Here is a 25810-nt window from a genome sequence, read left to right as displayed (position 1 = left end):
ACGCAAGCTCAAGAGAGTTTAAAAGCTGGAGAATATGAACTTAAGTAATACCTTGTGCAGTGGTCTTACTGTTCCTTAGATTTAGTGCCCACCTCTTTGAAGATTTAGTATTGGTCGGAGGTTGCAATGATTTAAGTTAATAGTTCAGGTTAGTAATGTATAATAATATATAATTTATATTATGGTAATTAATAATAAAATTATATTTGTAATGATTAACTGAGGGTAAAAGCAGGGAAGTTCTTTTAGTGGTATTTATTTTGATAGTTGTAAATTTCAAAACATGTGGCCTAAAGAGTTATAAAATAGTTTCGATAAGCAGTTGTACCTAAAGTTCACAGTTCTGCTTTACCTGGAGTGTAAAAGCAAAATATGTTAAATTTTAAATTTATGTTTATGTAGGTTGAATTAGGGTAATAACTCACTGACATTATGAAACGCAGATTTTGGATGAGTACTATCAGGTAAGCATAAAGAGTAATTTAAGCAGTAGAGTTAAATATCTACATAATATAATTAATTAATTTACTGAGTTACAAGTAGCTTATTATTGTTGTTGAGATAACGTCATCAATTATCTACCAAAGATAGGATAAAAAGCTAAAACCAAGTCAGACTTGAATATTTATTGCGATTTATCTCCCTTAGAATGCACATACCTAAATTACAATTTAAAATTACTCTGAAAGTTGCAGAGAATCTAAATAGTAATTTAAAGCTGGATTACAATAGTTCAGTTTCTAAATTAACCTCCTACAGACTGGAATTAACGATAGATTCAAAATGAACCGCATTCGATGGGGCCCGAGTAAACTCAAATTTACCACATTTAGGGCCATAATAAAAAAGATGGTTTTATAAACCAAACCTTTCATAAACTTAATGATCTAATGATTGGTAACCTGAAAATAATCTAACACTTCAGGCGAGGTGACATCTCAGATCCTTGAATACTAAATTCACTGATAGAATGAGAGCAAGCAAGAACAAAATGATGGGAAATTAGTTGTCTTCTATTGGCAGTGCTCGGCGCTAAGATGTGTTATACAGCTAATGTCTAAGGTCAGACACATTTTCTTAAATATCATATAAATTTGCATAGTTCTGAATATTATTGTGCTGGAAATGAGAAGCAAAGGATTTGACAGTTTCAAGTAAAAATTCATTCATTAAACTTTAAAATTTACAGTGTTATTTTAAAAACTCAAAAATAAGAAGGCAGCATTTGAAGATTCAAATGCGGAAAATATTTGCAATTTATTTTAGCGTCCAAGTTTTGCATATATTAGAAGAAAATTTTTATTAAATAGAAGAGTTATGACTCTTAGTAAAAGATGCACAATTCAGAAGAAGGCAAAATACAATTATTCACTTTTTTAAATGTATTAATATTTATGAAAATATAATACAGAAGTATTTTTTAAACTATGTTTTCCTTTTTGCTGGCAAATCCGAATTTTTATAGCATTATATTTTAATTCTGTACAGAAATCGTCTTTATTATTCCATAAATTTGCTTTTAAGACTATTTTCTATCTTTATGTTTCTGAAAAAAAAAAAAAAAAGGAAATGTTTCCCAATATATTCAGATTAGAGAAATAATGTTACTTGCATTTTAAAATAGAATTTGTCTCTTGTTGTTTTTATAACAATTTAAATTATCATTAACCTAAAGGGGCGTTAGCTGAGAAGGGCTACGAGTCCTAAAATGGCATTTTGCATTAAATCACTATAAATGGTTGAATAACTTTTCAAACTGTTGCTACAAAATATTATCGCCCTGTTTTATATTTAAAGAAATTAAATAATGAAGAGTCGGCATAAAATTATGCATGTTTCTCACCCTGCGAAAAAACAACGATACCTAGAGCCATCAGATTTTGAATAACGTAGTCCTCCAAATGGATATGGGCACCTAAAAGACCGAATCATAAATTTCGAATTTGCTTTTCATGTTTTTTTTATTAATTTTAACGATTTTTCGAATAAGAAACTAAAAAATTTCAAAGCGAGCAGTGGCAACACATCGTACAGAATAAAGTATTTTTCTCCTCAGCGAGCGAGACCATCTAGCGGAAATTCTAAAGATATGCTGTTTATAAATATTTTAGCTCAAAGGGGCGTTAGCTGAAATGCTCTCGAAACATGTGTGCATGTGTAAATGAAAATAAAAAAAAGAAGAAGTAATTTAAAATTTGAAAGCTTTTAGATAGTTTTTAGTTTTTAATATCCTTTTTATTTTTTTTTTGTTGTTTTGTTTCAATATTATTATTATTTTAATTATTATATTCATGCCTTGATTTATTCAGGAAATGCGTCTGATTCGTTTCGGATACATGAAAAAAAATTAAATCTTTCAGATTTATATATTCCGCCCGAAGAAGCGTTTTTTTTATTATTATTTTATTTTTTTTGTACCGTTATTTTTCACAATGCGAGAAACATACATACATTCATGCAGATTCTTCACTTTTTTTAATTCCTTTAAATTATAATGCAGGGCTGTAATATTTGGGGTTAACAATTTGAAAACTACTAATTCAGACCTTTACAGCGAACAAACGCAATATGCCAAAACGAAATTAATAGCCCTTCTGGGCTAACTCCCATTTGGGCTATAAATTTATAAAACGAATAACCTTACTTTTCTGCCAAGATACGGATTGATCCAAATTTGTCACATACCTAAATTTCAAAAATTCAAAATAGATATTAATGGCAAACACTTTCAATGGTTGAAACTCTTATAATGTTGAAAGTAATACATCTCTAGAAACTGTTGTTACAATTCACACAATTAGCTTTAAAAGCCTTCCTTTGGCGCAAGGTAGAGATGCATTTTTCCCAAGCAAAATGAATTTTATGATTTAGAACTGCTTCGCAACTCAAATTTGATTGCGATATCATCTTTCTCATACATTTTGTTGCTTATTGCAACGCTTTATTTCTGAGTTCGTCCAATTTTCAAGAATTCAGGAGAGAAAAGGAGCGATTACATTTCGCAAGATGAACGTTTCCAAACAGTCTGTAATTTTGTGTTCATGTAAAATAGCGCTTTTAGAGAAGGAATGGACACAGGGCTATGTCGGTGCGCTTTCTGAATAAATTAATCGTATCTAGGTATTAAAACTTGCTGTGAAAACTATGATTGTTTGCTATGTAAAGCAACGATAGATAATATCATCAAAAAGAAACAAAAAAAAAAAAAAAAAAAAGAAAGAAAGAAAGAAAGAAAGAAAGAAAAAGTCAACATTTTGGCTTCGAGCACAAAATTTGTTTAAAAGCCTATCCAAATAATAAACGGAATACTTCGAAAGTTGCAAAGGGGAGAACTTTAATGATAAAAGAAAATCCGCGAAGCCAAAAGACTTGCATAGTCATTAACATGCATAGTGTCAACTGTAAACAAAGTGATTAATGCTGATTTGAATCTTAATAAAAAGATGAAAGAATGTAACGTGCATCATTTTTCTCCACGACATATCGCCGAAAGCAGAATGCACACTGCAGAATTCTCTATGAGAAACTAATATTCGGACAAAAATGGAAAACGTTGTCTCACTAAATGAATTTTTGATATTTTTAAATGACCGCAATAAAAAGAGATCCGTTCAGAAGAAAAAATATCTTAGGACACGTTTGAAAAAATATGAAGAAAGTTTTTCAAAGGGATTTAGTATTGTTGCTGGTTTTTGATATTATAAAGTGTATCTCCCGCCTTCGTTGTCAACACACTCGGCGCGTATTCGAGAAGTGCGAGGTTCGAGTCCCGGAGAGGACATTGCTCAATTTTCATGTCTCCTGCTTCGAAAAAAACCTGTCTCTACAATAATGGTAAATAAAATTAAAGAGAGTGAATAAAACTGTTAAATTCAACTCCACATATTATCAGGAACATATTTCATCCCCAGTTTTCAAATATGAAATGGTGATGTCCACGTTTAGTCATGGATTTTGAACCGAAAAGGACAAAAGTGAAAGCAGTCGAACAACGGTGAATGATGTTATTCAGTAAGATATATTTGGTAGAGTACATTTCCAACGTATATGCCTTTTATGCTGCTTCGATAGTTCAGAAAAGAAATTTTTTGTCTTTCGTTTATTACTTTATTTAACGCGTTGCATGCTTTTTGAAATTATTATACGCATAATAATGTTATAAAAAATCCGTTACTGATACATAAAAGCAAGAGTCGTAACGCGAAGATAGTTTCGTTAAATTTTATTATGTTCTTCATAAACAAAACTACTGCTTTTTACGAAGCGAGCCGACATGCGGATTTCTAGTTTGCTGGAGTAAGTTTTTTTGAATTGAAAAATTTCCGACCATAATCACAACAAATTATTATCAAACTCATCAGTGCTTTGCAATTTCAGTTTGTTTGGTTAACAGCTTATGGAAAAGTACTTTTTGTCTAAATGGAGGATGCCTTAGTGGGAGACCTTTTAAGAGAAACTGGCTTTCATTCATCTTATACACGGAGAAACCTTCTATGCAACCAGCTAATTCGAGAGCTTCGCATTTTTTGAAATGATGAAAATTTTAACAAACTGAAATGCAGTTTCGGAAACATTGCTGTTGCAAAATGGGCAAAACGATAAGTTGATCTTATCTCTTAGAAACATTAGAAACATATTTAATTAACTTTACTACTCATTCTCTTGAGTGGCTTTCTCATTTTATTGGAATGCTTTGCATAATTAACCCTTTGTGGCTTAGTGTTCCACTACATGGAACATCCATGTAACATTAGTAATGTAACATGACTGCTTTAATTCAGAAGATGGGTAGATTAATTTTCTTTCTACACAATCACATTTTTCTCAGCTTTTACCCTTTAAATAACTAAACGATAACATTCGGTTTGAAGGATTGCATTTATACTTACTTACACTGTCATGTGTTCTTTCAACGAGACATGAAACTTCTGCGATGTCCTGAAGAAGCGTTTGATATTTATATGCTATTAAAAACTAATGAAGGCAACATATTCATTTCTCTTGAGCATATAATCATTTTAAAATAATAATCCTGATGCCCCTCAAACTCTTGTTTAAATTGTATGTTGAATCGCATAAAATGATTTTCGTGGTGCGTAGGCTCTTAACCCTTTGTGGCTAAGTGTTCCACTACATAGAACATCCAAATTGAATCGATTCTGAAACCTTTAAATTCAACCGTAAATAGATAAAAATGCCTTTATAATATACTTTGAACTTTTCTTTTTAAACAGTAGATAGCAGCAGATCACAAGGAGACACAGAATTTTCATTTATTATGTGTTATTAAAATCCACTTTTTTCAAGTAATTTTCTCTAGTTTTTTAATGATATATAAAATTTTATTTGGAAAAAAAATTAGGCATAATTTTGCTGGCTGTACTGCAAATTAATTGTTCTATATTTTTTTTAATCTTTCATACAAAAATCATACGCAGAATCCCTGAATAAAACTGGGTGTTCCATTAGCGGGAACACGGCGATTTTAGCAATCTCATGCTGTTACGAATCAGAACATCTGTGCTTAGGAGAGAACATCCGTTGTTTACGTTTTCTGTTTCCGTTGTGTTGGGGGGGGGGAATGAATTCAAACAAAGCAGTATTGAGGGTGAGGTGTGTTTTGTGTTATGAGAGCCTTAATATTGGCATCTCGAATTTTTCGGGAATAGAGTTAATTTTTTTATTATTAATTTTCCATAAATGGCGCGGAGAGCTCTAACTTTTTCCGAAAATTTGTAAATATTTTTGTATATAGGGCTCGTGTATATAGATATTTATCTCATTTATCCGTATATATTCAAGAATATTGTGTATATCCAGGAAACCATGTATACAGCCATAATACAGAGTTTTTTCATTCTTATACAAAAGCTTCTACTCATTTTCGTGCTTCCCTGCAATGCTCGCTTAGTCGCACTTTTAAAAGCTCTTGCGGCGCTCTGGCCTCATGGAACACCCACATTATTGAAACGGTAAGTGCAATTTTTACAAAATTTTAGCTGTACACTCTTTTAGGACTAAATAAACTGCATACAACTTTTTTAGTTGAAATTCCGACGTCAACGTATAGTGCGCCGCAAAGGGTTAATTAAGTTTTTTTGGGTATGTGTGTGTATATATACTTACATTCATATATAATTTCCTTTTCCCGAGAAAAATTACTTCGAATCAATTTTCCAAAGTTTAGTTTTAGAAATCTTTTTTTAACTATTTTCAGTGTCAAAGCTTTAACTATTCATTAATGCTGATTGCAATTTCTGTGCTTAACGCTGAAATATGAAATATGAGATTGAGCTAAAAGGTGAGAATGCAGCCATTGCCATGCATGTTAAGTTTGTTGATTCGTTTCCTTTTTAAATAATAATTAGAAGTCATAACACATATCAGTGAAACGATTTTTCGTGTTTTCTGCTATGAAATTTAACAGAATTAAATAACCGTTAATTAAAATAAAAGTACCGTCTTCCAAGGATAAAATATGAAAGCTTTACCGTTGTCTTATTGTTTTATTAAATAGTATGTCGAAGATAGAAATATCAATCTAGCTAAATAAACTAATTATTTTAATACTTGTTAAGGAAAGGAGTTATTTATAAGTCCCCACATTTTAGTTTTCCTAAACTTAAGTTGTCTGGATATTTCTAAAAATTAGAATTACAAAGAAGTACATTTTTAGTCTTTCCAATTAAAAGTTTATTTAAGTAATTAGTTCTTAAACATGATATAATTAAAAAAAGGTTGTATTGTATGCTGAGCGATTTCGTTGAAAATATGATCGAACGAAAAAACAGACGTTAAGTAGTCTGCTCTGCGGAAGTTACTGTTATTAATTAGTATGCTAATTTGGGAAACGATCGTCAAATATGAGCCAGTTAAAGGCATCGGACTTAAGAAAGAAGTTAACGCCAGACTAAATGGGCAAAGTTGCGAGATCTTGACTAAGTGGAGATTGGTTATTTACTTGCAAACTGCTTTGTTTTTCCCTTCTGTGTGGGGGGAAAGAAATGTCGGCTCAAAATCCACTATTTTCCCGATTTTTTCCTTGCGACTAAAATTCCACCACTAAAAGGACACCAAACCTTCTGTTTCCCCAGAATGCAATCAATCAGGAAAACTGCACCAAGACAAAACAAGGAGCCGCACGTCAAAATCTCCTGTTAATTTCCTGGAGAAAATGGAACAGGAAAAGGGTATCAAGGCCATACCCTTCACTCATTATATTCCTACTAAATCTCATGAGGCATCATTGACGGATATTTGCGCTTCTGTGCTTTTCTGCGTTTTTTGTTGTATTGCATTTCTGTTGTATTTAAATACAATGAAAGTCGTCTAAAAAAGTGCAAACAGCTTTTGTACTAACAGGAAAATTTTACAAATGCTGCTACTTTATTATTATTAAAAAAAATGCCTTTAGGAATTAGATCTGTGCTTCTTCAACCTCTCTTAAGAATATTATAGTCTTTCTTTCTTCTCTGATTCATTATAAGGAATTTTTGCTTCTTCTAAGAATTTGTATTATATTTTTAATTGTCAAATTTTTAAATCTTCTTTTTATAATTTTATTCTTAACGTATTGTTCTAAGAAAAGGCCATACATTTTTCTCGCAACATTGTCATAAATGATTAAATATTTTTGGAAAATATTATGTATTTTAATTGAAAATAGGAGAAAAATGGAGCCAAAGTGCAGAACTTGTCTTACAACAATTCTATGCATCTCTTATTTTTTATACTATTCTCATATTACAAAGAATGTGATTTGACATTTAATTCGAGAATTCCATAAAAGCGCATTTCCAAACTGCCTGAAAAGTTTTAGCGATAATTCTTTCAATAGTGACTTTTCTTCTGTGCTGAAAGCTGAGAGTACATTTAGGAATAATAATGCAACTAGATAATCGAATTAGCTGGTTGCATTTTAAGAACACAGAAATATCTTTGCATTCAGAATGATTTTTCATTAAGCATAGATTTAAGGGAAGAAACTGTACTTCCGAAAAGTGATTTCTAGACAAGAAGATTAAGTAAACTATGATTTTTTTAATGATAATTTTTACAATTAAGCAAAAATTAATTTTATAACTGTAGAAACTTTAATTTTTGGCTAAATGCGATTACCATTATGATAATTTAGTTTAAGACACAATAACACGCCGAATAAATACTAATTCAGAAGTCAAACAACAAAAATCAGCGTTAATTTACAAAATTTTCACAGGACTAGTTTCGATGGTTTTACCGAACCATCATCTTCAGCTGCAAAACCGCAAATGAACAAGATAGGAAATAATGTTTAGATAAGATAAGAAAGCATGGACAAGAATAAGCAAGTGGCGCCATCTGTTGGTGAAACCAGAACTAAAACATAATTTCTCTAAAAGCCGAAGGCAAATTTGGATTGGAATTAGGATCGTTAACTAGAACAGAAAGATTTTTATGAATGTGAAATGCCTCTAGAAAATCCAGTTCTCCAATGGAAGATGTTTTTTGAATAATTTTGGCAGCAGAAAAATTGAAAGTGTGATTTTCGGACCAACAATGTTGAGCAACAGAAGACTTCTGTGTTTCCTTTTTTCTAGTTTTTTTCTAGGATGGGACAGCCCCCTCAGTCCCATCCTGGCTGATATCTTCATGCATTATTATGAATCAAAATTGTTTGAAACTTTAAACTTCCCGGCATGGTTCCGCTACGTAGACGATACTTTTACCCTGTTTGAAGGTAATAAAGATGATTTAAATCGAGTTCTTTCAACAATGAATTCTATTGATCCTGCTATTCAGTTCACTTTTGAACTTGAGACTTGCAATTCTCTTCCGTTTCTCGACATTCTGGTCACACGTAACACATCCAACTTCAGTACTACAGTTTACCGTAAACCTTCATCGGTTTGCCTTCCACCACACTTTAAATCATGTCATCCGACTAAACAAAAGTTAGCTTCATTTTATTCCTATGTTTTCCGTGCTCTTCAAGTTTGCTCCTCCAAACTAGCCCTTGATGAAGAACTAAATTATTTAAAAGCAATAGCTATTGACAGGGGCTTTTCACCCAACATTATTAATCAAGCAGTTAAAAAATTCTCATCTCAACACACTAAAAGCCACACTCTTATTTTAGGAGATTATAAAAATTCTGTTGTCATTCCCTTCTTTCCATCAATTAGCTATAAAGTTGCACATATTTTGCAGAAATTTAACTTTCGGGTTGTTTACTCTCCCATCAATAAAATTCCAACTTCTATACTCAAGGACCCCATTCCGGATATGAATTCCTGGTGTATTTATAGGATTCCTTGCCAGTGCGGTTTAATTTACATTGGCCAAACTAAGAGAGCCTTAAAATTTCGCGTCAAAGAACATGAGGCATATGTTAGAAAAAAGGAAACACAGAAGTCTTCTGTTGCTCAACATTGTTGGTCCGAAAATCACACTTTCAATTTTTCTGCTGCCAAAATTATTCAAAAAACATCTTCCATTGGAGAACTGGATTTTCTAGAGGCATTTCACATTCATAAAAATCTTTCTGTTCTAGTTAACGATCCTAATTCCAATCCAAATTTGCCTTCGGCTTTTAGAGAAATTATGTTTTAGTTCTGGTTTCGCCAACAGATGGCGCCACTTGCTTATTCTTGTCCATGCTTTCTTATCTTATCTAAACATTATTTCCTATCTTGTTCATTTGCGGTTTTGCAGCTGAAGATGATGGTTCGGTAAAACCATCGAAACTAGTCCTGTGAAAATTTTGTAAATTAACGCTGATTTTTGTTGTTTGACTTTTGAATTATAATTTAGTTTGTTTAGCTAATACGTTACTTTAATTTGTATCTTACTGTCCTTTCATTCTACTTAGCGCCCAGGAAATTTAAAATTATTCTCATCTGCTAATTGGGAGTAGAAATAGGGAGCGCTTGTTAACCGTAGAATTATAATCAGGTATCGCTACTGTAGGTGGCCGGTTTGCAGTTGCTTATTTATGAGACCGGTTCTGAGAATCTTTGGAGCTAGGAAAAGGGAAAAAAAACGGTGATATATATATATACCACTGTATATAATATATACCACTGTATATATATATACCACTGTATATATATATACATATATAATGACTATACTCTACTTATAGTCATTATATATATAATGACAATAAGCATAATTAGTGGCGATGGAATGAACTTTTTGACGTAGCGAGATTTCTGGAAGTCGTTGGGGTAGTTAAGATAAAATTTAGAACACACAGTTGGCATCTTTGGCTGATGACCGTGTGGCGATAGCATAACTGCGTTGTAGAAGGATGAATGATTTGCAGACAATTATGCCTTGTGTTAACACATAATTTATTTTTGAACATGCTTGAAAGATATTTTTTCTACGTCTCTACATTACGGTGGCGAATAAGCGCGCCAGATTTATCTGTGAAGTACCATGTTTCTGAACAATAAAGGAAACCAAGCAGTGACCACACGATATTAAGTTTTCCAAGAGAAACAAAAAGGGGGCGACCAAGGAGAGCGAGATCGTGCAGCAAAGACTTTTTATATTAAGAAGTGATTATATTAAACAGATTATATTTCTGATCACATTGCAAGAATGTTAAGTGAATTAAATTTCAAGTGTAAAACAGATTAATATACGAATGCTGGGTTCGCATTCATAGCCTTGCAGGAATAACTGTGCGATAGAGATCAGATGACGAATCACTTTTCAGAATTACAGGAATTAAGGATTATAGAGGAGCCGCCCAGGTTGTATGGTAGTCAGGGAAGCTGACTGCGATGCCGAAGGGCCTGGGTTCGAATCCCGGAGAAGGCATAGTTGTAATTGTCGGTCCCTTCATAGGAAAGGCGAAGGTGGCCCACCTGTTAGGTGCCTCCATAATAAAGAGACCACCACATCCGGCCTTGTATAGATTAATGGACTGGGTTACATTTGTAATTGTTCACAATCTTCCATTGGAGGAAAAAAAAAGGATTATAGAGGATTAGAATCTATACAAATTGGAAATGACTATGTAATCAATCAAGTCAGTATCTGGATAAGTTTCAACTTTTGTTTAACATCATAAGCATTATTTAGGTATGGGATTTAAATGATAACTTCAGCTATACAGATCCCCTTCAGGTAGAACTAGTCCCACAGTATGCAAAGTTGATTCCCTAAAAACCATTCCACTGACTTCTCTTTAAACAAGCAGGGCACCGTTTTAAGGGAGAAGGGGTGCAATCGGGCAACTAATTTCAGAACTGAAAAATAATCTTACTGATAAACACAATAACGATCCAAAGATTTACTATAATTTCTTAGAATGTATTAGCATGCAAATAAATACCTGTATTACCCTTTCTAAAGCGACTACCTACAATTAAAACTAAAATCCTGTGCAGATGTAAATACCTTCTGAACGAACTTTGATCGCAGTTAAAACAAACCACTATTTACCTTTTTTCAATTCAGCATTGAAAATCGTCAGTGGGTCGATAAAATGAATACCGCTTGGAGATTAAACACCGGGGGTCCTGCGACAAGCTGACCACTTGTCCAGGCAAGATGCGCAAGCACCCGGAGCCCACTGTCTAGAAAGTAGATATTAGTGCACTGCTGGCCATGGCTCTCTAAGGGCTGTTTGTGCTGCCGAGTTGCGTAGATTTGAGTTGAGATGACAGTGACATATCGGGAAGTTATAGGGTACTTCGTATTATCCAGTCCACCGTGAAAGTTGGCTACCATCGAAAAATTGAGGAAAGTTAGCCAAGATCCCCCTCTTCTCCGCCCCCCCTTCCTTACTGTACTTCTTCGAATGTTTCGCACTTGCTGCCTCAAAATAGTTGGAGATTTTATTTGACCTTCACACTTCGTCCCAATGAAACACGCAGAAGTATGAAAACTGAGTTCGCAAAAAAGAGATTTTCCTGATTTGTAGTTCGTAAATAAGAACGCAAAATTACATTACATCTATGGGAGTGTATTCGGGACCATTCGCTAGTTTGTCAAATCGAGAGTGTTCGTAAAAAAGAGGTTCGTAAAAACAAACGTCTACTGTACAAACGTTTTTTGGAGGTAGGATTCCATGATTTAATTCACTACTTGTTGTTCAGTTGGAATCAAATCTGAAATTTTAATCATTTCTTTCAAGCAATAACTGTTCCTTTATATCTATCCTGCTTCCTGAAAACAAAATGTAGCGTATCGAGAATTAATCGGGGTTACAGCAAACGAAAGCACAGATTTTATGAGTGTGTTGTTGCGACTCGCTTATCCATGACTGGCGCTCGATCATGCTGTTTTACGACAGCTTTACTGTCGAAGCGTTAATATATAGGTACCAGTTACTTTTCTGCACCAAAGTTCATGCGAGGTGTTACAAACATTGTCCCTAATAAAAAAAACTGCGACTCAATCACTAGACAATTGGCTTGGGACCCCTTAGCAAGTACTGTTACTCAACTACTGGTACTACGAGAGGCTTCGCGATTATGGTACAAGAAGACTAATGCGCAATGCAAAGCATATTGTTGAGTGTGTGTGCACAGACGACTGTTTAAAATAAGCACCTACAAATCATTGCAAACCGATAACATCACAGACATGCTTTTTCAGGCTTTTAAAATTTGTAAAATTGTATTTACATAGTGATTTAGGAGCCAAAGAAGGAATGAGGAATATCTTTTTTAATATTTTTTACTTAATTGATAATGCAAAGCATACTGCTTTGTGTGTGTGCAGAGAAGAATGTTTAAGATTGTTATGCCGCGAATTTTAATTATATTAATGTTTGTTTTAAGTTATCTTTATTCAAGAAATTTTATCTCCTCTCATGTATATTTTAAACTGGTAAAAAGAGTATTCTTAAATTGTAGTGTAGTGTAACAAAGACCGGAAAAGTTTACGAGAAGACATCTGGTTTATAGCCTTTTACTTAACAGTAGAACTGATGGCAGTTTAGGTGTTTGTCGAATTTCTTCGCTGAGGGTTTTATTAAAATGGGCAGGAAGTCGTAAATCGGCTTTCTCATTTTCACTTGTTTTCGCTTTGTTATTGCAATGTTTCCTTCAGGACAGTTTCTTATCGCTAGTTTCCGCTTGTTAGCTGGGAGGTCTATTTCCCACGTTTTTCCCTAAGTATAGATGTTCGGTTGCATAGTCAGATTTTTCTTGTTTTTCATTCGTTGTGGGGGTGAAATTTCTCAGTTAAAGATATAGTAAAATTCTGAGGCTGGTGAGATTTAATTTTATGTAATTTTGTGAGCCTGTGAAGTTACGGGGGCGGAGAGATCGAGTTTACCTCGGAGGCTGCACAATGTTAGAAGTCAATCTGATTTTTTGAGCTAAAAGGAAAAGGAAAAGCAGAAAGTGTAGCGGTGGCTTTCCCTTTGAGGGGCGAGCGCCGGCTGTTGATTCAGATTTTGGGGCTTGCTAAGAAAAGAAAAAAGAGTGGTGGATTGACCCCTTGCGGGTCTTGCTCTCGCGAGCGGCGTGTACCAGCGGATTCCGGTTATAGTTTTTCCTTTGGAGTCTGATATGGAGTGATTTTGAGCAGAGGCGATGTGAAAGAGGAGAAAAGCGAACGAGGGGCATTTTGCCCTGCTGCGGGCTTCCTGAGCAAGAGGTCTTGGGTTGCGTTTTTCTTTGTTCTGGAAGATGCATTCTTTTCTGCGAGATGTTTAAAGTTTTGTGTGAGATGCAAGGCACATTTTTCCTGCGAGATGTCTGCAGAAATGTGCGCGAGCTGCAAAGAGCATTTGACTGAGAGCTGATTATTACTTTAGTACGAGATGTATAGAGCAAATCTACCAAGAAAATTTAGAACAGATTTTCCCCCTTTACCCAAATATCCGGATAATCTTTTCCGAACCCGAAAATTTGACATTCCCGAAGTGAATATGCATGACACTTGGAAGTTCCGGATCGACGAGTAGTTATTACTATTCGCATCATGTGGTTCCTGACGGCCTAGACGTACCACACAGAAATATGTTCCTGAAGAACGAACTTTTTCCTGATCTGGTGGTTAGTTTTACAAAAAGGAATTCACCCCGCTTCCAGATATTCTTGATATTCAGAATGGACTTCAGCGCGAGAGTGTTAGTTAAACTGTAAACAAAGTGTTGGCTCAAGAAGGAAATAGACTGAGTAGGAAACTCAATGAGTAGGAAAATTGGACACTCCCCTCAAGATTGTATATTCCGAAGAATATGTGAGTGAAATTTTAAGATCATTTTCTCTCTTAGTTTTCCCAAATGTCATGGTGGAATAGTTAATAATAATTTATCTTGTGGAATAGATAATAATAATTTATCTTGTGGAATAGTTAATAATAATTTATCTATTAAAATGTTATGATTTTTATATATTAAATATACCTAATTAGTAATATTGAGAAGTGATTTATAATTTCAAGTGAAGGCCAGTTTTAGGAGGATTAAAATTTGTCTCACCTACTGGATTTGTGAGTTAGAAAAATGTTAATTTCTAATTAATGAATTGAAAAAATGTTACACCTTTTTAATTTGTGATAAAAATGTTAATTATTAATTAAATGTTTTAATTATTGTAAGCTGCAATTTTGTGTGACAGAAGCGTTAATTTTCATAGTAAGAATATGTGGCAGGGGATACTGATCAGGTATCCAATATTTATTAATATAATAATATTCTAGAAATTAATAAATGTATGTTGAAAATTTAATTGCAACTTTTTTTTTTTGTGTGTGTGTGTGTGTGTGTGTGTGTGTGTGTGTGTGTATGCGTGTGTGTGGTCTGTCATGCCGGGATGTCTTTAAACATGGAGAAACATGGAGCCTTATTGAATTTGGAGTTATTGTTTTTCCCTTTTACACGGGTTATCACAACGCGACCTGTTAAAATTTTGTACTAAGCACTATACGATTGTTCTTATGATGAATTTGATTTTGAGTTTTTGTCCAGCACCATAAGTCAGTCAAGATGAGTTAAAAGTTTTAAACCCCTTAACTTTCAGGAACGCGACTAGGAATACTTAAAAGTCAGTTAAGGTAATGAAATTTAAAAGTTAAAACCCCTTAATTCTCAGCAACGCAACAAAATAAGTACTTACAAATCACTGTATGGCGATAACATCGCTGGCATGCGTTTTCAGGCTTTAAAATGTTTTAATTTGAAATTTGCAAAATTACATTTGCATAGTGATTTATGAGCGCAAGAAGGAATGAGGAATATTTTTGTTTTTATATTTTTTAATTAACCAATAAATCTTTGCTGAAAAATGAACAAGGAAGCCATTGAGAAACAGAAAATGAGAAGAAAACTAATGCTATTTTATAGTAGCTGACAGAATTATGTAATTTGTTAATTAATTAAACAACTTTAATGGATTTGGCCACTCGCAGCTATTCATCTTCTTTCTTCTAATATTTTAGACTATATTTCGCATGAAGAATTAACAATAAAACATTGTGAAAGAGATTAATTAATTAATTACCTTTATTAATTAACTATATAATTTAAAAGCTTTATTAACGCTATGCCTAGAATTATTTTTCTACTCATTTTTAGTTTATGAACTTCCTTTTTATTTTGGCAGCAAAATTTTATTAGTTAAATTTAAAAATATAAAATATACAATTAAAAATATTTCTCATTTCTTCTTGAGCTCACAAATTGAATATGCATTTACAAATTTCAGAGCCTGAAAAATTAACATATGCGATATTGTCATGCGTTGACGTGTAGGTGCCTTATTTTTTATCACGACATTTTCTACGATATTTAAAAACTGCAATTTTTTTAAACCGGTTTGTTTTCGATGATGATATTTTATACCACGAGGCTTTAGAATTGTAAAGTTTTCTCCCTGCTTTTTTTTTTTTTTTTTTTTTTTCCCACGATGTTTTGTACGACGACGTTTTCGTCCGCGATGTTGCGATGTTTTCGGTCCAAATATTCGATAGTAAGTTTTCAACGAATAAACACGAATTAAGGTCCCCATAACATATTTTATTATTTTTAAAATGATGTCTGTGTGTAAGCGTGTGATGCTATATTAGCCTAAGACAACTCTTATATGAAACACGCAAAAATTTCTTTCATTTAAAAAGTTAATTAGACTTTTAATTTAAAAAAATGGGTCAAAATGGAAAACTGGAAGTGGCTCACAGGAAATCGGTAATATTCTTTAATAGACAACAGGAAGTGATACTTTACTTGAAGCCCATAACAGTTTTTTATAAAAAAAACTATATTAAAATCTAATCCAAAACGTTTCAATTTCAATATTTAAGACATTTATATCAATGGGAAGAACATGTAAGATTTTGCGTAAAACTGTATAACCTGCAGTGATAATTTATTTAAATCTCTGCATGGGTAGACTTTTGCAAAAAATATGGATATATTATGTGATGAACCGGAAAAGTTTACCAGCCCCAGAATTTTACTTTATCTTTAACTGAGAAATTTCACCACCACAACGAATGAAAAACAAGAAAAATCTGACTATGCAATCGGACATCTATACTTAGGAAAAAACGTGGGAAACAGACCTCCCAGCTAACAAGCGGAAACTAGCGATAAGAAACTGTCCTGAAGGAAACATTGCAATAACAAAGCGAAAACAAGTGAAAATGAGAAAGCCGATTTACGACTTCCTGCCCATTTTAATAAAAACCCCAGCGAAGAAATTCGACAAACACCTAAACTGCCATCAGTTCTACTGTTAAGTAAAAGGCTATAAACCAGATATCTTCTCGTAAACTTTTCCGGTCTTTGTTAAACTTCTGAAATACGGTATTTAAAATGGATATGGGGTTTAGAAAACATGTTGCATTTATAAGCATTAAATGTATTCTTAGAATTTTTCTAAATGCAACGAGAAAAAGCTCATTTTGAAGACAAACACTCATTATGAAACAATTAAATATATTAGGCTCAAACTCCAATTATGAGTTCGTTTCACTTTTGTGTCCAATCACTTTTCAAATGAAAATACTATCACCAGATGTTATTATTTTTATTGAAACAAACTTGGCAGATATCAATAATATAGTGAATATAATAAATATGTATAAGTATGTACTGTAATGCATAACAGACTATCAGGAATTTTAAAGATATGCTGTTTTTAAAAATTTTGTGATTGTTGATTCATTGATTTGTGGATCCGAAACACTATATGATCAAAAGACATACAACGATTGATGCGATTTTATCAAATCAAAGAATGAGAACGGATCCGTACGTGAGCACGTATAGTTATCATTGACTATTGCATGGGGAATAAAATAATGAAAAATGTGTGGTATTTATAATTTTAACACTGAGTCATTAAGTTTATAAACAAATTAAATTTTATTTCCAAACTATCCAAACGATTATTCCGGAAGTGATAGTTTAGTTAAGCCTTGTTCTTAATTCCTTGTTAAGATATGAAACTGGAGGAAGGTTATGTGCTGGCCTCGTACTTTTTTTTTATTCTTGATTGACTTGATATTGCTTTTAATCACAAAAAATCAAAAATTTAAAATAATATTTTTCAGTTTAATCACAATATTATTTTAAATTATTCATATATTAGCCATAACGCCTGTGACAACAGGGTGATTCGTAAAGAAGTATACACTTTCCAGATGCTGTAAAACAGTAACAGTGAAAGACACGCACGACTTCAGCGAACCATAAGGTAGATGTAACCTTAAAGTTTGTGCCTCGTCCCTGATGGAAGTGACATAGGCAATAGTATGCATGTCACGTGACTAGTCAATTGAAATGGCGACGTCTGCAGTGGAGAAGGCTTTTTCTATTCTTGAATTTGTGAAGTCCTGACTTAACACCTTACGATTTCTTCCTGTGGGTTACCTAAAAGGCAAGGTATTCGTCCCTCCCCTTCCTGTTGATCTAGAAAGGCTGAAACCAAGGACTTCATATAGCAGGCCAGTATGTATCTCGTTGGCTGAAACAGCAACATCTGTGACTGTAGCTAACAAAACTTGAAATAAACCCATACAATTCTGCTGCAGGTAACATATAACATCTTAGAGTATTCTTGATTTATAGTGCACTGAGACTGCATACTTCTTTATGAATCCCCCTGTAGTACTGACTTTAGAATAGTGTTACTGTTAATTTTTTTTAATTCATTAAGAAACATTATAATGTGGTATGTGGACGCTGTTGATTGATTTGTAATATTGTTATACAACTGATGCTTGCTAAAAACATTTTTCGAAAACCTGAAAATAAAAATAGGTAAAATCACAAAACTACATTAAAAAAAAAAAAAAAAAAAAAAAAAAAAACTTATAGAAACATAATACATTAAAACAAGTCTAAAAACACACAGCAACTTGGAAATCCATTTTTGTTATCACAGGAGAGTTATTTAGAGAACGCTTCGACATTTGGCCTTTTGATGTTACCTGGAAAGTAAAAAAAATGCCGAGCAGATGTCAATAACAAGTATTTTAGGTTCGTATTACTCTTTTTAAGTAATTTTATTGTTATTTTAACCTTTGCTAAGACGAACTCACTTAAGAACATGGATGCTGTATAAGCGTGATGAAAGAAGTTCGACGTTAAAAGAAGAGAGTCACATATCCAAGTCTCCACCCAGAACGACGTTTTTTCTATCAGTTACAGTAAGGATTCCGCCCCCCACCCCAATCTGCGTTGGATGTAATATAGTTTTTTTATTTCTTGGTTTTACTGATATGAAATATTTATTTCATTTTACTGACTTTTTTAAAAATTTTATCCCTTCCTTTTCTTTTTAACGCGAAGACTGTTTTTCCGAAAACAAAAGGTTCCTTCGCCCTCAAATTCACCAGGGTGAAGAACTCTGGTTTAAAGTAGATGTTACGTATTTTTTAGTTCAAAGGGGCTTTGTCCCTGAAGGACTATTGTTTTCGTTTTGCGATTTTGCGTTGGTTAAATGTCCGTTTCACTTTTTAAACTATTGCCACCAAATGTTAGAGTCCTGCATTATATTTGAAGAAATTAAATAATGAAAAATTTGCATAAATGTATGTATATTTCTCGCATTGTGATAAAACAACGGTACATAGAACCATCGAATTTTGAATGACGTAATCCTACTGTGAATATGGGCATGTGGAAGCCCAAATTTAAAATTTGGAATTTGTTTTATTATCGATTTCGTATTTTGTAAATCTTTAACGAATTTTTCATTAACAAACTCAAGGATTTCAAAGCGAGCAATGGTAATGTTGTACATTTTTAACTCCATCGCCCGAGACTGTGTATCGGAAATTCTAAAGATATGGCCATTTTAAAATTATTTTGCGATATTGCTCTTGAATTGAATTTTATGGTTTAAGTGCGAAGAACATGATATTTAATAAATAAAAGTAACACACAAAGTGTTAAAAAATCGACCCATTGGACGTAAATTAAAATTTGAAACCTTTCAGATTTTTATTTTTATGCTTTTTTATGTTTTCACGGAAATACTTGCTACTGTTTTAGACAATGTTAGATATAAGAATGAAAATAGGAGTTAAATGCATTTATAGTGTTTGCTGCAATACGTTATTTTATTTTTAAAGCAACAATCAGAAAATATTAAAAGTGTAAGAGATAACGTGATAATGAAGAGATAATGGCAATGATTGATGAACTTTAATTTGCAAATGAGATGATGAGGTCAGCTACACAGATCAGTGCTTCAACAGACGAGATACGTATTTATGAAGCCTATCGCCCATTATAAAGAGGCTCTTTATCATCCTTAGCTTCAAAATCAAATTCTGGTATTGGTTTCAGATATTATGACATAAATTATATAATGTGATTCAGTAGCCTCAGACTCAAATTCTATGCATGCCGAACAGCTGACAGGACAGATTTTTTTTAACAAAATGAGAGGTAATTGATACACATATATGTGTGGTGTTGTTTGTAAATCACTATTTAACTAGATACTTACAAGTATCAAATCAAAGTTACATGTGCCCAATATTTGCTGGCCTAAAAACGATATCTCATACGTTGCGTTATAACCCATAAAATAGAGAATAATAAAATGCTTTACTTACCCAAAAATACCGCATAACGGCTTTAGAGAACAATTTCCTTTTTCAATCTCACTTTATTTAATTAATTAAACATTATATGGATTAAATACATCACATATTATTGTGTGCCATGCTATTAATACGAGAAAAAGAACTGCGCAGTCCTTAGAAAATACAAGGTCAATCTAAATCTAAGTTCATCTTCCGTTATCTCACTAGAAATTTCTCAACGATTCGCACACACAATTCGGATGTTGCATTATACAGTTTTCGTGGACTGTTCCTTTAAATACATCATCTATTCCCAGCATATTTATGCTACGTGCAAGAGGATTCAATGGACCCGGTCTCAGCTGATCACCAAGAGGTAACGACCCGATGACAATAGCAGCAATATTTTGAGCAAAAATACATAGTAATAAAGTTACTTCAAGATTAATTTCCAGCATAATCACTTCATTTCGGATATTTTGTGCTATTTTCAGGCTGCTTTGCTCCTTCTTTTCCATCAAAAAAGACGCCAACATTCAATGAGTGCGAGAGATGCAAGTGCAGCAGCCCCGATTACTCGTTCGATCCGTAGTCAGCAAAGAGAAAAAAAACCTGTTTGGCGCATATTTATGCACGTGGTAGTTCTGCGATTGCGATTAATGTTACGATTGTGTCCATGATGATGAACTGCGTGGTGTGAGAAATTTCCGTTCTCACAATATATAAATTTTGTAATTAATTTTTGTATATAGTAATATAAAATACAAGCTTTTCTAACATTCTATTCTTTTACTATCTCATGGGCCTATTTCATATTTTCAGTCTGGTAAATAGCCCTTTACCAGTGAAGATATCTCCTTTTTTATGCTTTTTAGACCATTAGCCAGAAATAAATTAATTTCTTCTGTTTGATAAAAAAAGTTAATAAGAAACTAGTCTCTCACGACAACTTTAGCTAACAGTTAGATTACCTCGCCAACTTTAGGCTATCATACCTCAAATAAAGTCACCAATCACTTTTTTCACATTAAATATGATAATCTTATTATATTCTATCACTGAGTACATTTACAGTTCTAGCCATTTCGTCTCAAATTACGTTAATTTTAATTTCCTTTCTGGCATTGAACTTAAAATTGTATATAAATCACTACTTTTGATTTAACATAAAAGAATGTATAAATATGTATTTAAGAGCCTTACTTTTGATTTTGCGTTCGGATCTAAAAGAATATGTAATACTGGCATTAAATTACTACATTTTAATCTAAAATAACGTATTAATTTGAACATTTTTCTATTGATTTCTAATATCTTTTGTTTATATTAATGTGTACAAGCGTTAGTAGTTTTCTATTGTTTTCACAATACTGTGAGAGTGACGGGAAATGTTTTTTTTTTTTTTTTTTTAAAGTGAGGTCTCGTTTTAATAGTTTAATACTGTTCTTAAGGAGTTCCTTAAATTAAGAATTTTTATTTCAGTTTTTATTTATGACAAGTCTTTTGGCTCAAGCAGATTAATATCTTTCTAGTTTTTAACTTTTGTTCTTAGCTTCTGATTTCACTCTAGCAAAATTACGAATTTAAGATTTACTTGGAAAACAAACGGAACACTCTCACTTAATTTGGTTATTTTTAATTGATAGTGAATTGGTTTATTTTCCTTGACAAGACAATTAATCTACGGTCAATGACAATGGCTATCTTATCAGTATTTTAAATTTTATTTTTTAACTCTATTTTTCTAGAATTTTTATGGTTTAAAATATTATATCTTTACCGTTTTAAAAAATTTTACTACAGTAGAAATCTAAATAACTTATACTTAAAATACTGACTAAAATTTATTCCAATAATTTATCGCTTTAATTAAATTTCTGTTACTTGGAGATGATATATGAAAAACCTTTTCTAATAATATATACATATATATATGCGTGGTGTATGTGCACATACTATTATGGCACAATATATACATATATATACATGCATACATGGCGCAATATATATATTTGCTCCGTATATACTCCTAATGTATAAGTATCACTCCTTTAACCTGATACTACGCGCGCCGCGTGTGCTGTGTTGCGTGTAAGATCATAATATGTTTGGAATAAAAAATTTTTAATTTAGTTTGCCTGAATCATGAATCTGAATCATGCTTTAATTGAAAATTTATCTCAATAGTTCAATCTGCAATTTAGATAAATTTTAATTAATTTAATAAATTTAGATGATTTTAAAAAATTTAGATAAATTTTAATTTAGAAAATTCATTTCATGTGAGGTAACTTAATTATAGCATGGGCTGTTACTCTGATTATAGCATGTCATTAACATAATAAGAGCATTATTTTATATAACATAGTTTTTTTTAATTCATCAATGAAATAATAGTAGTTGATATATTTATTTATTAATATAAGCTATTTTCGTAACTCTTAGTGACCAAATACAAAGACGGAGGGAATGAAACGAAATGCGTGATATAAATATACAAAATTGGAATGCGTAATAACATACAAATACCTACATAACAGTAACAATGCATATATAATAACACAAAATATGCAAATTACATGTACTAATATTACATAAAACAAAATACATCATAAAAAATAATGATGCAAAATACATAAAATTAGATAAATGGTGCTTGACGATACATATATTTTTTGAACGTTACAGTTTTACTAATGATGAGAAATCCTGACATATACGTGGAAGTACAGTAAATAAACGCTTCTTCAATCCTAAGCTAACCAACATTATTAGACAGACCAACTCTGTGCAAGCCGTCTAGTGTTCAAGAGCTGGTAATTTGAGGCAAAGGAACATTCAAATATGTAAGTGATCAGGGTTGCTAAGCCCGCCACAAGTGCAGATATACATGAGTCACAGATGAAAGAGAGGCATTATATGTTTTACCATATTAAATTGCTTATCTATTAACTGCAAATTTAGGTTTAGATTTGGTTTGGTGTGATTAGGGCAAATTATTCTAGAAATGCTTTTGTGGAGAACTTTCTAAGGAAAACTTGCTCGTAGCCACGTTACATGTGGAGAAAGCCACTATGTCCATGCAGTCAGCCTGTTCCCCTGCTGTCAACTCCAAATTGCATTACAGTGTTCAGCGACTTTACTACTCGGCCGCAGGTGGACATTCAGGTTTAGCAACAGTCAAAAATACATTTTAATTAGAGTTTTGTATTTTTATCAAATGAAAATTTCTGTGCAATATTTATTTAATCAGATTAATTTAGCCTGAAGTAAAATTGTATGTTATACAATTTGTTACTGTTTTAAAGGTTTCTAATAAATTTATAAAATTTATGGCGCATATTCAGAACATCTATAGAATACAACTTGTATCATTATTTTTGAAATATTCAACATCTGTTTATTTTTGCTTCTTTAAACAAAGCAAAGGAAGTATTGTAATCGCTAAAAATTTTAAGTATTATATTTCAGCTAAAATATCCATTTTTATCGTTCTCGAATCCCTTTGAAAGATATTTTTGCGAGACATCTGTAGATACGGACAGAATAAAGGACTCTTTTTTTTCCAAAACGGATTGTAAAATGAATTGAAAATGGATACAGAAGAGATTTTTTCGTGATACCTATACTCACGTACCTACGAAACTGTAAGATTTTATGTTTCTAAAGCCCTTATCTTGTAATTTTTGTCTTTTACGTCTACTTTTTCACTTTGAATTTCATCGGCTTAATTTAATCACTTCTATTAAAGTTGGCTTCTACCAGGATACGAGCAAGTTAACGTCCATTAGAACAGAGTTCTTGAAGTTAGAAGAAAGTTTTTAGTAGCGACCACTAACTTTCACTTAACTATATATACTCAGCTCTTAGATCTGCACGAAGCGGCTTTAGCACTTTGCAAACAGTGTATACTCAGTTATTTAGAGAGCCTGAGACAAAGCTTACAGTAGGAATTTCTTTCGCGAATTGCATACTTATTTATTTCAATTACATTAATGTTTTCCCGTTAATGTTAATGTTTATGTTCTGTAAATCCCGCAAGAAGTGATGCCTGAAAAATCATCAGCTTTTAGTTTAACCTCTCCAAGATCGAAAATTGGAGAAATGCCAGCAAGAGCGACTGAAACTTTTGTATATCTTACATACTACGCAGGCTTCAACTAAGCCAGCCATCAATTTTGACGGTAGAAGTTTTCCAGTGAGTTTTGTAGAAAGTCTGAATAAATTACTTCCTGTTATATCCAGGGGACGAACAACAGAAGTTTGTCATAGCAACTTTCGTTTGAAAGGGCCAGACCTTGAGTTGGTACAAAGGTATCGGGAAATATTTATTTGTTAGGTAAACTCGGCAGGAAGACGTAAAAATCTAATGCTTCTAAGCCGCATGTTTTGGGCCGCAGTCTTAGGGTTCCTGTTGGCTGTTCAGAATATTAGGGTGTATATTAGCAAAAAGCTGGTAATTGTGTATACGGACACCACCAAATCAGTCATTTGTATTCGAGAAGACAAAATTCAGTGACAATATTCTCTTGTCAGCGTATTGTTTTCGAAATATATCTCCGATCATAACTCCTTTCCCTAATATTTCAGAGATAGAAATTTGTCAATCACAAATTTCTGTATATGTGAGAAAAGGCGAGGATACTGACCACTACTCTTTTACCTCTTTACATGTTCTGTAATCGAGAGATTTTACATTAGAAACCCTAATAACTGTGATATCATATTTAAAAGTTTATTGGTGCAACATCTAAAACCATAGAGTAGACAGGAATACATCATCAATTGTCTACATCAACAAGTTCTGCACCATTGTCACCCATGAACTCTACTCTCATCACATGGTATCAGTGATTCCATGATAAACTTCTTCTAATCCTTTTGTAAACTTCTTTTAATCTTTCTTGTAACCTTTTTAGAATTATAAAAGTTTGGAGACACTGAAGGGGCTCAGATGGTTAGTGTGCTGGGGCTTTACAGTTTTGTTTATGACCCTGCGTTGGTGCCCCACTTACTTGTACCTGACCTGACCTGTATTCGTGAAGGAATTATCACCAAGACTGATAATAAGGAGTCTGAGATTTTAGGAATATAACCTAAATATAACATACACCGAGGAAAGAGAATGTTATGGCAGACGCCCTGACGAAATCTGAACTGGATGGCGAGGAGAAAAAGATGAGATATGCAATGTTAACAGAATTTTAGATTCTCAAGAAACATGATAAAAGAGTTGGAGACAGATTCCAATCTTGAAACCATTTAAGCATATTTAAAGGATCTTGAGAATTGTGAACATTCTGTACCACTTTACAGATTCGGCACAAATAAATTGTTATCCCAGTGAATTTAAAAATGTATATACTGAATTGGTTACATGATGCACCATTGTCTGGCCATCTATTCCGTAGATCATCATTATTCCGTAGACCACTTTTCGTTCTGACAACATGGCTAAGCATGCGTATTTTCTCCTAACAAAACACTTAAATTAATAGGAAATCACTAATATTGCAGACCACCTGGCACTTACACATGCCTGTATAGCAATAATTAATTTTTGCACCAAATGCAACTTAGAATTTTGGTTCCTTAAACATATCTTAGGAATATTCCAGCCAAGTGAACTCTCATAAATTCCCTTTCATTTTTCCTCAACAGTGGAAGGTTAGCTCGGGACAAACCAATTTCAGTATGTGTTCACATAATGCTCTTGCTCTTCAGAATTCTACATTAATACTGCAATCTGAAAGACGCAAAATACAATGCAATGTAATGAAAATATTATCAACAAAGAGTTTCTTAACAAAAGGAGCAAATT

This window comes from Stegodyphus dumicola, chromosome 2, assembly GCF_044657685.1.
Source record: "Stegodyphus dumicola isolate Sdum_Otavi_A_Nest chromosome 2, ASM4465768v1".
NCBI lineage: Eukaryota > Metazoa > Arthropoda > Arachnida > Araneae > Eresidae > Stegodyphus > Stegodyphus dumicola.
The sequence above is the reverse complement of the archived record's forward strand: the minus strand, read 5'-3'. Positions refer to the sequence as shown.